Here is an 11,796-nt window from a genome sequence, read left to right on the forward strand (position 1 = left end):
GGTGCTGCCCATAGGTTTGCAGGGTTTCCCTGTGTTGTCATGGGGATTAATTAGTCAATGTTTGTGCCTTATTTTGGAGTCACTATTAGTTAAGCATGTTCGGGGAGCTATGACTCAGATGCTGAACTATTTTCAAAAGGGAAAGTGTGTGTTAAGGTTTCTGAGTGGTAGAGCACCCATACATGTAATATCACCCTCAGAAGCACCCTTTTGCTCTATATGGATGACATCTTGCCAAAACATGTTGACTATTTTTAGCTAAAATTTTTTAGGTTAAAATTAAATTTGCAAAGTGACATCTGAGAGGAATATGTTGGAAGAATTGGAGTCAATAGGATCTTTAAGAAAATTCCCTTCTTTTCTTTATCTTTCTTTTTTTCCTTCCCCACGCCTGCTTTTCCTTTCTTATGCTTAGTCAATATAAGAAAACAGACCTTTCCATAATATGAAGTCTTTATTGGTAGATTAAACAGCTCAAGTTTATTCAATTATTATTTACTCCATATCTTTCCATTAAAAACACTAGATGGGCCTTATTTATCTTGATAGTCATCAGAGCAGCTAGAATTGCATTCATTCATTCATTCATTCATTCAACAAACATTCCTGGAGCACCTTCTCTGTGCCAGGCCCTGGTCATGGAATGGTGTTTCGTGGAGCTCTAATTCAATGCTCACATCATAGGGGCCCCTACAGTACCAGTGGATCAGTTTTCTTATATAATTACCTATCAGGAAAAGTAAAATCCTTAGATTTTTAAATATGAAAGAGATATATGCATGTGTTTTTATTAACTCAAAGTAGACCCTTATGACCATCAGTTGTTTCTGGTAACTTATAAGTAATATAAATGGCCTTGCCCTTGCTTTTAATTAAATTTTGATTTTCAGTTCTTCCCAGGTAAAGAGATGCTTCCCAGTTCCCTTTGTGCACTGTGCTTTGTTTCCTGGTCTGGGCTGGTCGCAGGTAACCACCAGTGTGTACTACATCTTCAAGTAGCCCATTGAAGGTGTTGTGGTCATTAAGAAATTCCTCAGGTCTGAAGGAAGACTTAGGGGTTAAAATAATACCTTGAATATTTAAAATGACTATTAATACAGACAGGGTCTTGTTTGGTAAACATCATGATATAAAATGCTCATAAATTGGTTTGTATAAACTCAAATATACCAAATCCATATACCTCCTGAATTCACTAAGGGCACTTAGTATGTGCTTTGCATGTACTCCAGGCATGATGAATATCATTTGAATATTTGGAGTATTGATACAATTTGCTCTTTGGATCTTTTCTGTTTTCCGTGGCACGCATGCTGGTCCCTGGAATTTGGAAGGACTAAACGTGGCAAAGTCTATGTCTGTAATTGATATTCAAATTTAGGCAACAGGGGCTTCCCTGGTGGCGCAGTGGTTGAGAGTCCGCCTGCCGATGCAGGGGACGTGGGTTCGTGCCCCGGTCCGGGAAGATCCCACATGCCGCGGAGCGGCTGGGCCCATGAGCCATGGCCGCTGAGCCTGCGAGTCCGGAGCCTGTGCTCCGCAACGGGAGAGGCCGCAGCAGTGAGAGGCCCGCGTACCGCAAAAAAAAAAAAAAAAAAAAAAAATTTAGGCAACAGCCCATTTATAAATGAGTTATTTTTCAAAACCTCATTTGTTAAATCACCACGAGGCATTCACAGCACATTTTTCGATATAAGTACCATTCTACCCATTTTAGGCATATGGCAGAAAGGCCACTGGGGGGCAGGGTTGGAGTCATACTCATTTTTGGGGCTCCAGCACCGTGTCTCCCTTGTACTGGAGAGAATGACAGTTTACCCCTCTCTCTGAATGTCCCCTTCCATCCTTCAAGATTCAGCTCAAATGTCACACCTTCAGTGAAGCCCAGTGACCCCAGGTAGAACTTATTTGCCGTTCTGTCAGCATCCTTATAGTATTTTGTATTATGTACCACTTATCACATTGTGTTTTGATGAATTAGTGATGATTTTCCTGGTGTTGCCGTGAACTTCTTGAGGGCAGGGACCTTGATTCACTTCCCTGTGTACCCCTAAGACCTAATTCTGTACCTGAAACCTGGTTGTATCTCAACAAATATTTAATTGAATATATACATATTTGTTAGAATTGCAGGCCACTCCAAAAAAAGTTAGTGTAACCTGTAATGTGGCTGAACTCGAGTGCCTAGAAGCTACCACTGAGTGTAATATCACTTCTAGGCAACAACTCATTCTAAAATTCAATGTTGGAAAGAGAAGTGTCCAGTATGGGGGGTAGGGGGTGATGGAAAGGGTCTTTGGGGGAGGGGAAGTGAGAAGAAGAAATAAATCCCAGGCATTTCCAATAGTGATACAGTGACCAAGAGGAAGATTTCCAGGTCCGGTGATGAAGATGTGTGTCCTCAGCAGTGTGTGTCAACCATTGACACATAAGGGATGGCCATCACATTTGGAAACCAGAGAGCACTGTCAGTGAAAACCCACCAGTCTCCCTCTTTGGCCGGACATGTGGTATTTTTGGGAGCCAGGGAATGGTGGGCTGGGTCTGCTCTGCTCCCACGACACGGCGGCTCCAGGGCCCAAGCCTGGCTCCCTGGGGCTGCAGGGTGGGCAGTGTAGGTGGCAGCCACTGTACCCTGGGGACAGACAGCTCTGTGCGCTCAGCTCACCAGGTCATGAAGGGATGCCCGACATCCCTTAGGTGGGAGTCACATGCCTCAGGGTTAGCGAGAGAAAAGGGGGAGGCTTATGTGCTGAGCATGACTTATTCAAAATACTAAACCGAAACCACTTTGAGGGCCTTTTAGAAACGGCAGCTGACTGCTGGCTTCAAACCTCTCACTCATTCTCCCAGACTCCAAATTCCAGCAACATACGTCAATTTTACTCCGAAAGGCTAAGTACTGGTGTTTCAAGTTGGTTCTTCAATGTGATATTCTTAAAACAACCCCGGTGAAATTTAAAGCCGGAAGTCGATGGCAAAACAGAGCGGGGTGCTGGTGGTATCCTGGCCTGATCTTTGAACAACGGGCTGTCTTGTGGGAAAGAAAAGAATATATTGAAAGACAAGATTGCGGAGACAGATGAAGTCCAGTGATGGCTAGCGGCTCTGTCTTGCTGCTGTCCACAGAAGGCCGGGAGGAGGGGAACATAAACAGAGGCATCTGGTCCCCCAGCATGGAGCGGCGGGTCCGTGAACCGTGGCAGATGCAGCCTCAGCTGTGATTGGGCACGAGGCATCGGTGTCCAAGCCCGGGTCACGCGCAGGGCCCGTTTTAACTGTGACAGTGCAGTGTCAAACTGCCATTCTTTCTTTCTCGGGTGGTTTTTTTTCCTCTGAAATCTGCCAGCTCTCAGAAGCAGCCTAGACTAGGCCCCTCGGGTTCACAGGCTGGAGGAAGTGAGAGGGAAAAGCAGTGAGTGACATCCAGAGAAGGACGCTGGAGGGGGAGCGGGAGAGCCAGCAGCGAGCCTGGAAAGATGTGAACAGAGGGACCCCGGGCTTTGCATCACTGAGGGCAGAATTAAGTGTAGACGAGGCACTTAGCAAATTATGCAGGAGAACATTTTTAGGGCTTTGCTTCTGAGATGTAACTGTGAGCTCTGGGAAGACTTAAAGTGTTCTTTATCAAAACTTAGGAAGATAGCGTATACACTACCAAACGTAAAATAGAGAGCTAGTGGGAAGCAGCCGCATAGCACAGGGAGATCAGCTCGGTGCTTTGTGACCACCTAGAGGGCTGGGGTGGGGAGGGTGGGAGGGAGACGCGAGAGGGAGGGGATATGGGGATATATGTATACATATAGCTGATTCACTTTGTTATACAGCAGAAACTAACACACCATTGTAAAGCAATTATACTCCAATAAAGATGTTTAAAAAAAATAAAAAAACAAAAACTTAGGAAGAAAGCCAGTGGTATCATGTTTCCTAAGAATCACTTGATGTATATTCATGGCGGAAACCAAAAGAATAGGTGTATTTGTACGAAAGCCTGCGTCCTGGCAAAATGTAACTTTGCGCTCCCAGGTCTCCGGGGAATTTATTAATATAACTGGCTTTACCCTGAGGTTTGGGGAAATTTGGTGGAGTGGACCCCATTTGGCGATGGCCCCTAACAATTCTCAAACCTCTTCTGGGAGCGATTGGAAATACCTGGCCTTTTTCCATTTCGGGTTCACTCAGTTTCCCTCTCTCTCTCTCTTCTTGTTAGGAAGGAGGGAGTTATTTCCAGAACTTGGCTGATTTAAAAAAACACACTACCAGGGCAGGTTTTTCCTTTCTGTTTGTTTCTGAAAGCCCAAAGATGGGGGTGAGGAGATGAGGTGCAGTCAGGATCAGAGGACCATTTGTATCAGTGGGCTGAGTCTGCTGGTGAAAGCTACGCGTCTTACAAACCTTTCCTTCCATTGTCAAGCTTTTGTGTTCGGCTTTTGCTGTTCTCCTTTCTCTCTCGCTCTTTTTTTTTTTAGTGCTTCGTCCCTCGTGGGGTTCATTATGGGTTTTCCTTATTTCCTTTCCTGTCCCTCCTCCATCAGTAAGGGACGAATAGGTCAGAAATGACTCAGAAATCTCTAGGCAAAAAATACTTCCCAGTTCTGGGTGGAGAGACCTGACAAACACCCTAGTGATGGGGGCATCCCAGGAGCCTCGGGCCTCCGAATCCTAGGGAAGTGCACTGGGGCTGTGCTTACAGTTGGAAAATAAACAGACAAGGAGGCAGACAAAAAACCTAATCATCTTACTTGCCACAGTCTGATTTCTATTAAGCCCAGATAGATTCCTTACAGATGTGGATTCCTGAGCCCCTAAATCCCGTAATCTCCTATAATGGTAGAACCTTCCTCATTTCCTTTCTTTCTTGCTGTCTCCCTAGAGAGATGTAGTCCTCACATTCTGTGTTTAGAATTGGCTTCCATCTCTCACTAGTTATTTATCCTATAGCACAGCAAAGTCCCTTCCGACGCTCTAGCTTGATGATATGTTTCCCATCTCTGTTCCATTTACATGTCTCTGCGTTTGACGTTCTCCCTTTGTGTCGTGTGTCTCCTCCCCTCCTTCCCTCACCACTCCCAAGGGGCTGATCAGCTTTTGGTACTAACCTCTGCACCTCTTCTACTCAAAACTGGGCATGGGATGGTGCTCTGACACCCTAAACATTTCTTGGTCTCTGAATAGAAGTCGGTCAAACGCACGGGCTCAGATCGTGCAGGATAAGCAGCGCTGCTTCTAAACGGTGTGCAAGCCGGGCGTCTCAGCCATGTTTTTTCCACTGAGTTCGTCCCTGTCCACGCGAAGCCTTTTATTCACCCTAAACGATGTCTCCTCAGAAGACCATCTCTCCGTTTATCACACCGGAAAGTATGATAAACAGCGAGTTTTCACGCTACTGTTGGTGCAAGGTGCCTTTCCTCCGCAAACATCTGGCCCCTTGATAAATTGTTTCAGTGCTCCCGGCCTAGCGCAGAGCCTGCGCCGCTGCTCGGGATCTGTTCTCAAGTTGTTGCCGGGCCCCCGCCGTATGATTACAATTATGGAGCTGTTAGCGGGCAGATGAGGCCTGCGAGGGGCAGGTGGCAGCCGGGCCTCAATTAACGCACAGGCACCAAATCCCTTCCTAATGAGGCTGGGCCACCCAGAGGAGCCAGGAGGCATGTGTCAGTGACAGCAACAGAGGATTTGCAATGGAGAGGGGGAGAGGGCAGTCAACAGGTACCTGGCTCGGCTGCAGAAACAGCCCTTTTGGAAGGGTTTCAGGGCCCAGAAAGAACCCTGGGCCAGCCGGGGCAGGAGTTGTGGGCGTGGCACCTGGGGAACTTGGTTTTGCTCCTTTCATCTTTCCGAGTGGCCCCCTCCCTGGTCACTTCACCTCCTTAGTGTGTATGAGTGAAGAGTTAAGACTGTCTCCCAGGATCAGTGGTACATGAGATGTGGCCGGCCAGCAGGCAAGGTAATGATGTCAGAAACGTAATAAAGGACCATTGTCTTGAGTGGCATTTGAATACCAAATCGGACACCGCAATAACGCAGCAAGTGTCACATCGGGCTCTGTGGTTAAGGGCTCGTTGCCATTTCCATTGCAAATCTTCGGGGGCTTTGTGTGGGTTCGTCATCTGAATTTATACGGGATTGAAATTTGTCTGGCTCCCTGTGAGCTTTTGTGAATTAAAAAAAAGGAGAACAAAACTTTAAGAACTCACCAAGTGTTCGCAAGGGCGGCGTCACTGGAAGAATTCTGGGCGCCTTGGTTGCTCCAATCCCTTGTCTGAAACGGCTCCCCAGAAAGTTTTGAGACTTGCCCTGCAGTGTGTATCTCCCAGTTTTTCAGAAACTGGAAATAAATCAGGATCTCTTGCTAGCTGTGCACTCACGGTTCTGCTGCGGTGGGCAGGAGAGCACCGATTATACATGCGTTTTCCCGGGACCACAGCTCGTGCCCTGGGGAGCCTTGAGAGGGGCCTTTGTGTGCACACAATTCTCTAATCATAAACCCATATTCCAGTGTGTGGGTTAGAGCTGTGTTTGAAACTGATTCTTTGCGATTCTTCCCTCCCTCCCTTCATTCTTCTCTTGTAGCACAAAAACAGTGTTGAAGAAGGTCCGACACCTTAAAAATAAGGCAGAGAACCACCCTTGGGGCTCTGACTGCCCCTTTGTCCACACGTGTGACAGTGTTTGGATAATATTATGAACCATATGTGTCAGGCTGGAGCTCAGAGACAAAGGGGTAAACCAAGAACCCCTGGGGACCACCCCACGCTTCTCTCCTACTGTCGTTTCTGATCCAAGTAGTATTTAATTGAACGTTTCTGTCGTTCCTCTAATAGTTTGTTATAACAACATATGTCTAGAAAGAGGATTCTCCTTTTGAAAGGGGCAGTTTGCCAACCTTTATTCATCCAGCTGATTTTATCTCTACATGTTTGCATCTCTGTGTCTTGGACAACTGAAGACTCTATTTAAATTCTGTGGCGTAAGTTTATTTATTGTCTTGAGTATCGCATCCCTAGTCTCCAAGTCCTTTCGGGACAGTCCAGAAACACCAGTGATTGTTGAGTTGTAGGACTAGAAGATGGTACAAATTTTATTTTTTTTTCCTTCCTTTCCTCCCTCCTTCCTTCCTTCTTGCCTGCGTCATTCTCTCTTTTTTGGGGCAAGACCCAACTCCAAACCCACTTTAAGTCAAATCTGTCTTTGCTCTTCCAGAAACCCCATAGGGAATTAAATCCCTCTGTTACCGAATTAAGTCGAATTTAAGTCTTATGGACCCTGCTAGGGTCCTAGTCTGGCCTAGAGATCCTTGGGAGGGGGAGTTTCTTTCTGCTTTCAGGCTTGAGCAGCCGAATAATGAATCCAAAGCTGAGATCGACACAGCACAAGCTTTGTTAAATGGCGAAAGAATGGAGAAGTGGGAACTAAGTTCTCAGATTAAGTTCTCCCCGCGTGAAGAGTAAAGGCAAAGGGAGGAGGAGTGAGGCTAATGGTGGGGAGACAGATGCATTAGTCTACTGGGGAAGGGGCAGGGCTTTTTCCGAGGGAGTGCGGTGCCACCCCCTTTTTATCTTTTTTTGGTCCTTAATGTCCAGTCCTGGCTGCCAGTGGGTGTGTCATTTAATATGCTAATGTAGTAAAATCAGGGTATAATGAGACTCAGGGTCTGTCGGAGGTCAGATTTGTTGCCATCTGGTTCCATCTGGTTTTTTGTTTGTAGTTTCCTTTCTTATCTCTAGACCCTTTGACTTAAAGATTTTTGTTAACTCCTGCTAAAGGTGGGATTGGAGGGTTCTGAGCAAAGACCTGGAGCAGCTCTTTCTCAAAGAGGCAACACCCTTTCTCAGAGACATCTAATGTCTTCCAAACCAACCTAAGAAGTCTCACCCAGTGCATTCTTAACTTCTCTCAAGCCCTGACGCATCTAGCATCTCACACCACTCACGCATCATCCCTGGGAGCGGGGCAAGGGACTGTCTTATGTGCACCCACTTTTTGGAGGAGAGAAAAAGCCCTCAGATGGGTTCAGCAATTGCTTAAAGCTGCACGGCCCATTTTCAGAATCGTGATGTTTTCGTTCTGATTCCTTCAGAAGCTGACTCAGAGACAAAGATTTGAAGCAAATACTTTATTTGAGAGATGACCCTAGGAAGCATTACAGGAGAAGGAGGAAATGAGATGGGGGAGGGAAGGAAGCCAATAAAATGTGTTATTAAGCTAGTTACCACTGTGGGAAACCAGCGCAACCTTCTGGGGGGACTCTGGGGATGGAGGAGGAATCCCCAGTCACAGTTATTCCAACCAAGGGGTAACCTGTCTTCACTGGTTGAAGCTGATTCCAGGGATATTAACACACCAGCACAAAGCATGGCGTCCAGGCCAGAAGAAGCCTTCAATTAAGGAAGCAGTGTTTGGAGGAATCTTCAGAGTATACGGGATATTGATGGGATGCTGATTACATCCGCTCCACCTGACGTCTGGATACCTCACCTGGATTTGTTCTGCTTTTCCATACACTTTGGTGTGCAAGGCAAGCGTTGGAGGGACACAGGAGGGGAAGGAGATGAGGAAATGGTAGGGAGGGAGGCAGCGTGGGCAAACTTTCTAAATATGCATGTGACACTTAGAGCTAGAGCAGCGGTCCCAACCTTTTGGCACCAGTGACCGTTTTCACGGAAGGCAAGTTTTCCAAGGACCGGGGGCTGGGGGATGGTTTCGGGATGATTCAAGCGCATTACATTTATTGTGCATGTTATTTCTATTATTGGGGCTTCCCTGGTGGCGCAGTGGTTAAGAATCCACTTGCCAATGCAGGGGACACGGGTTTGATCCCTGGTCCGGGAAGATCCCACATGCCGCGGAGCAACTAAGCCTGTGCGCCACAACTACTGAGTCCACGTGCCACAACTACTGAGCCTGCACTCTGGAGCCTGAGAGCCACAACTACTGAGCCCGTGTGCCTAGAGCCCATGCTCCACAGCAAGAGAAGCCACCACAATGAGAAGCCCACGCACCGCAACGAAGAGTAGCCCCCGCTCGCTGCAACTAGAGAAAGCCCACGTGCAGCAATGAAGACCCAACACAGCCAAAAATAAACAAATAAATAAATTTATTTCTATTATTATTATATCAGCTCTGCCTCAGATCATCAGGCATTAGAACTTGGAGGTTGGGGACGGCTGACTAGAGAGATGCCACATCCCAGCAGCTTTCAAAAATTGAATTGGATGAATGAATAAATCTGTTCATTTTCATTACTTATGCTCCTGGACCAGATCAGCGGTGTGGCCTGTAGATTTCCTTGTACATTGTTAGTTAACTTTCCGTGTAAGGATGTGTGTAGTTAGAATCATAAATGTGAGCACTGGAAGGGAACTCAAAAGCCTCCTCCTGAAATAAGACAAGGATCTCCCTTATTTTACAGATGATGCTCTGAGGACCAGAAGAGTTCCCTGCTCAAGGGCCTGTTGCTCATGGTGGATGGCCCCAACCTCTTACGTCCTTATGTCTACATCCGCAGGTTCCTCAACAATTGAGCCAAGGGGGATTTCTAGCCAAACCCCCGATCAGTCCTTAGCTTTGCCTTCTTCTCTACATCTTAGGCTCTATATTAGCTCTCTTCTGTTGCCCTCTGAATCCTGACTTGGTTAGTCTAGAACTCAACATCAAAGACCCCCCAAGATAAAAGTTCCATTCAGCCAGTGGTGTGTGGTAAAGGTTTGACATCTAGCTCTCTGGGGTGGGGTGGAGAGAGCTCTGATTTTTAGCATTTACCGGTTTCTGTGGTGTAAACACTCCCACAGTGGCTGTTTTTTGAACCTCCAAGAGAACATTGCTAAACACAGAGTTGGGAAGAGACACTCACAATTGGTTCCAGTGCAAGCCAGCCCCACAGACCACTACTTCAGTCCCCAAAGAGCTGAAATGCCCAGCTAACTGGGAAATCTCCCAGCCCCAAACATCTACAGTCCCAAAGCCCCGCCATCCAGATCTACTCGTCTGCGCCCTCACTATCCCCAGTCCCTCAGCACTCACCCCCACCCCAGCAGTTCTAGATCAGGGCTTGGTCCTTTCAAACTGTCCACTTAGGACAGCTGTCCCTGGGGAGGGGAAGAGAAGGAGGGTGTTCTACCTGCCTCCCACCATATGTGACTGATTAGGTCTGCACATCAAGTTTGTCTCTTTCAGCCCATGAGGTGTCTGCAGAGGCACCAGACATCCCTCCAAATCTTCCTGCAAGAAATACCTTTGTTCACTGGGACAACATTGGGATGGCATAGGATGTGAAGCTGGCAATGCTCATGTTTTGCACTTAACTGTACTGGCTCATCGGGTTTACAGCCAGACCTGTGCCCATGACACCTCCTCAGGGAAGCCTTCCGAGACTTCCCTCAGTGTAGATTTCTGGTATTTCTTTTCCATTGGAGACCTTTCTTATTCTTTAATGTGATTATTAAATTATTTCTCTCCATCACTAAGCTCTATGAGGGAACAGTGTGTGTCCATTTGGGTTCCTTAGGGTGTCACCAGGTGCTAGCACAGTGCCTGGCACACAGTATCAATGAATATTTGTGTAATGAATGAAAAAACCCATCAACGGAATGAATGAAAGACCTGGAGCACTGCTGCTCTTGAAGAACCACTGTTCTCCCCACCGGCTGCCCATGAGACTCATCAGTATGCTTTCCAAAAAATAGGGTGTGGGGTTTCTGGCTCTGGTAGCTCTGGAAGGTTCCAGAGGTGATGATCACGTCCATCCAGTGCTGAGAGCCACTGGTCCTGAGAAAGGGATCTGAGGGGTCTTTACGAGAGTGGTTTTCAAACGTGGCTGCATCTTGAGACCCCCGAAGCCCAGACTGCACCCTGGAACAGTGTCTTTGATGTGGTACCCACACACTAGTATTTTTAAAACTTCTGTTAACATCACTAATCGTGAGAGAAATTCAAATCAACAACGCAATGAGGTATCACCTCACCCTGCTCAGAATGGCCATCATTAAAAGTCTACAAATAACAAATGTGGAGAAAGGGAACCCTCCTACACTGTTGTTGGGAATGTAAATGGGTGCAGTCACTATGGAGAACAGTATGGAGGTTCCTTAAAAAACGAAATATAGAGTGACCATATGATCCTGCAATCCCACTCCTGGGCACATATTCAGAAAAGATTAAAACTAATTTGAAAAGACACATGCACCCCAATGTTCATAGCAGCACTATTTACAATAGCCAAGACATGGAAGCAACTAAGTGTCCATCAACAGATGAATGGATAAAGAAGACGCGGTACATATATACAACGGGATACTACTCAGTCATAAAAAGAATGAAATGTCTTTTGCAGCAACATGGATGGATCTAGAGATTCCACACTGAGTGAAGTAAGTCAGATAGAGAAAGACAAATATCATATGATCTCACTTATATGTGTAATCTAAAAAAAGTGATAAAAATGAACTTATTTCCAAATAGAAACAGACTCACAGACATAGAAAACAAACTTATGGTTACCAAAGGGAAAAGGGGGAGAGAGAGAGATAAATTAAGAGTTTCGGATTAACAGATACACACTACTGTATATAAAATAGATACACAACAAGGACCTACTGTACCAGGAAACTATGTTCAATATCTTGTAATATCCTATAACAGAGAGGAATCTGAAAAAAGGTTCTTTTATGCATATATCTATCTATCTAAATCACTTTGCTGTACACCTGAAACTAACTTTGTAAATCAACTATACTTCAATTAAAAAAAAAGAAAAGGGCAAAAAATTTTCTGCAGGTAATTCCGACATGTAGA

Source organism: Aethalodelphis obliquidens, unplaced genomic scaffold (assembly GCF_003676395.1).
Source record: "Aethalodelphis obliquidens isolate GAN/ISIS:26980383/991018 unplaced genomic scaffold, ASM367639v1 scaffold1, whole genome shotgun sequence".
In the NCBI taxonomy this organism is placed as follows: domain Eukaryota; kingdom Metazoa; phylum Chordata; class Mammalia; order Artiodactyla; family Delphinidae; genus Aethalodelphis; species Aethalodelphis obliquidens.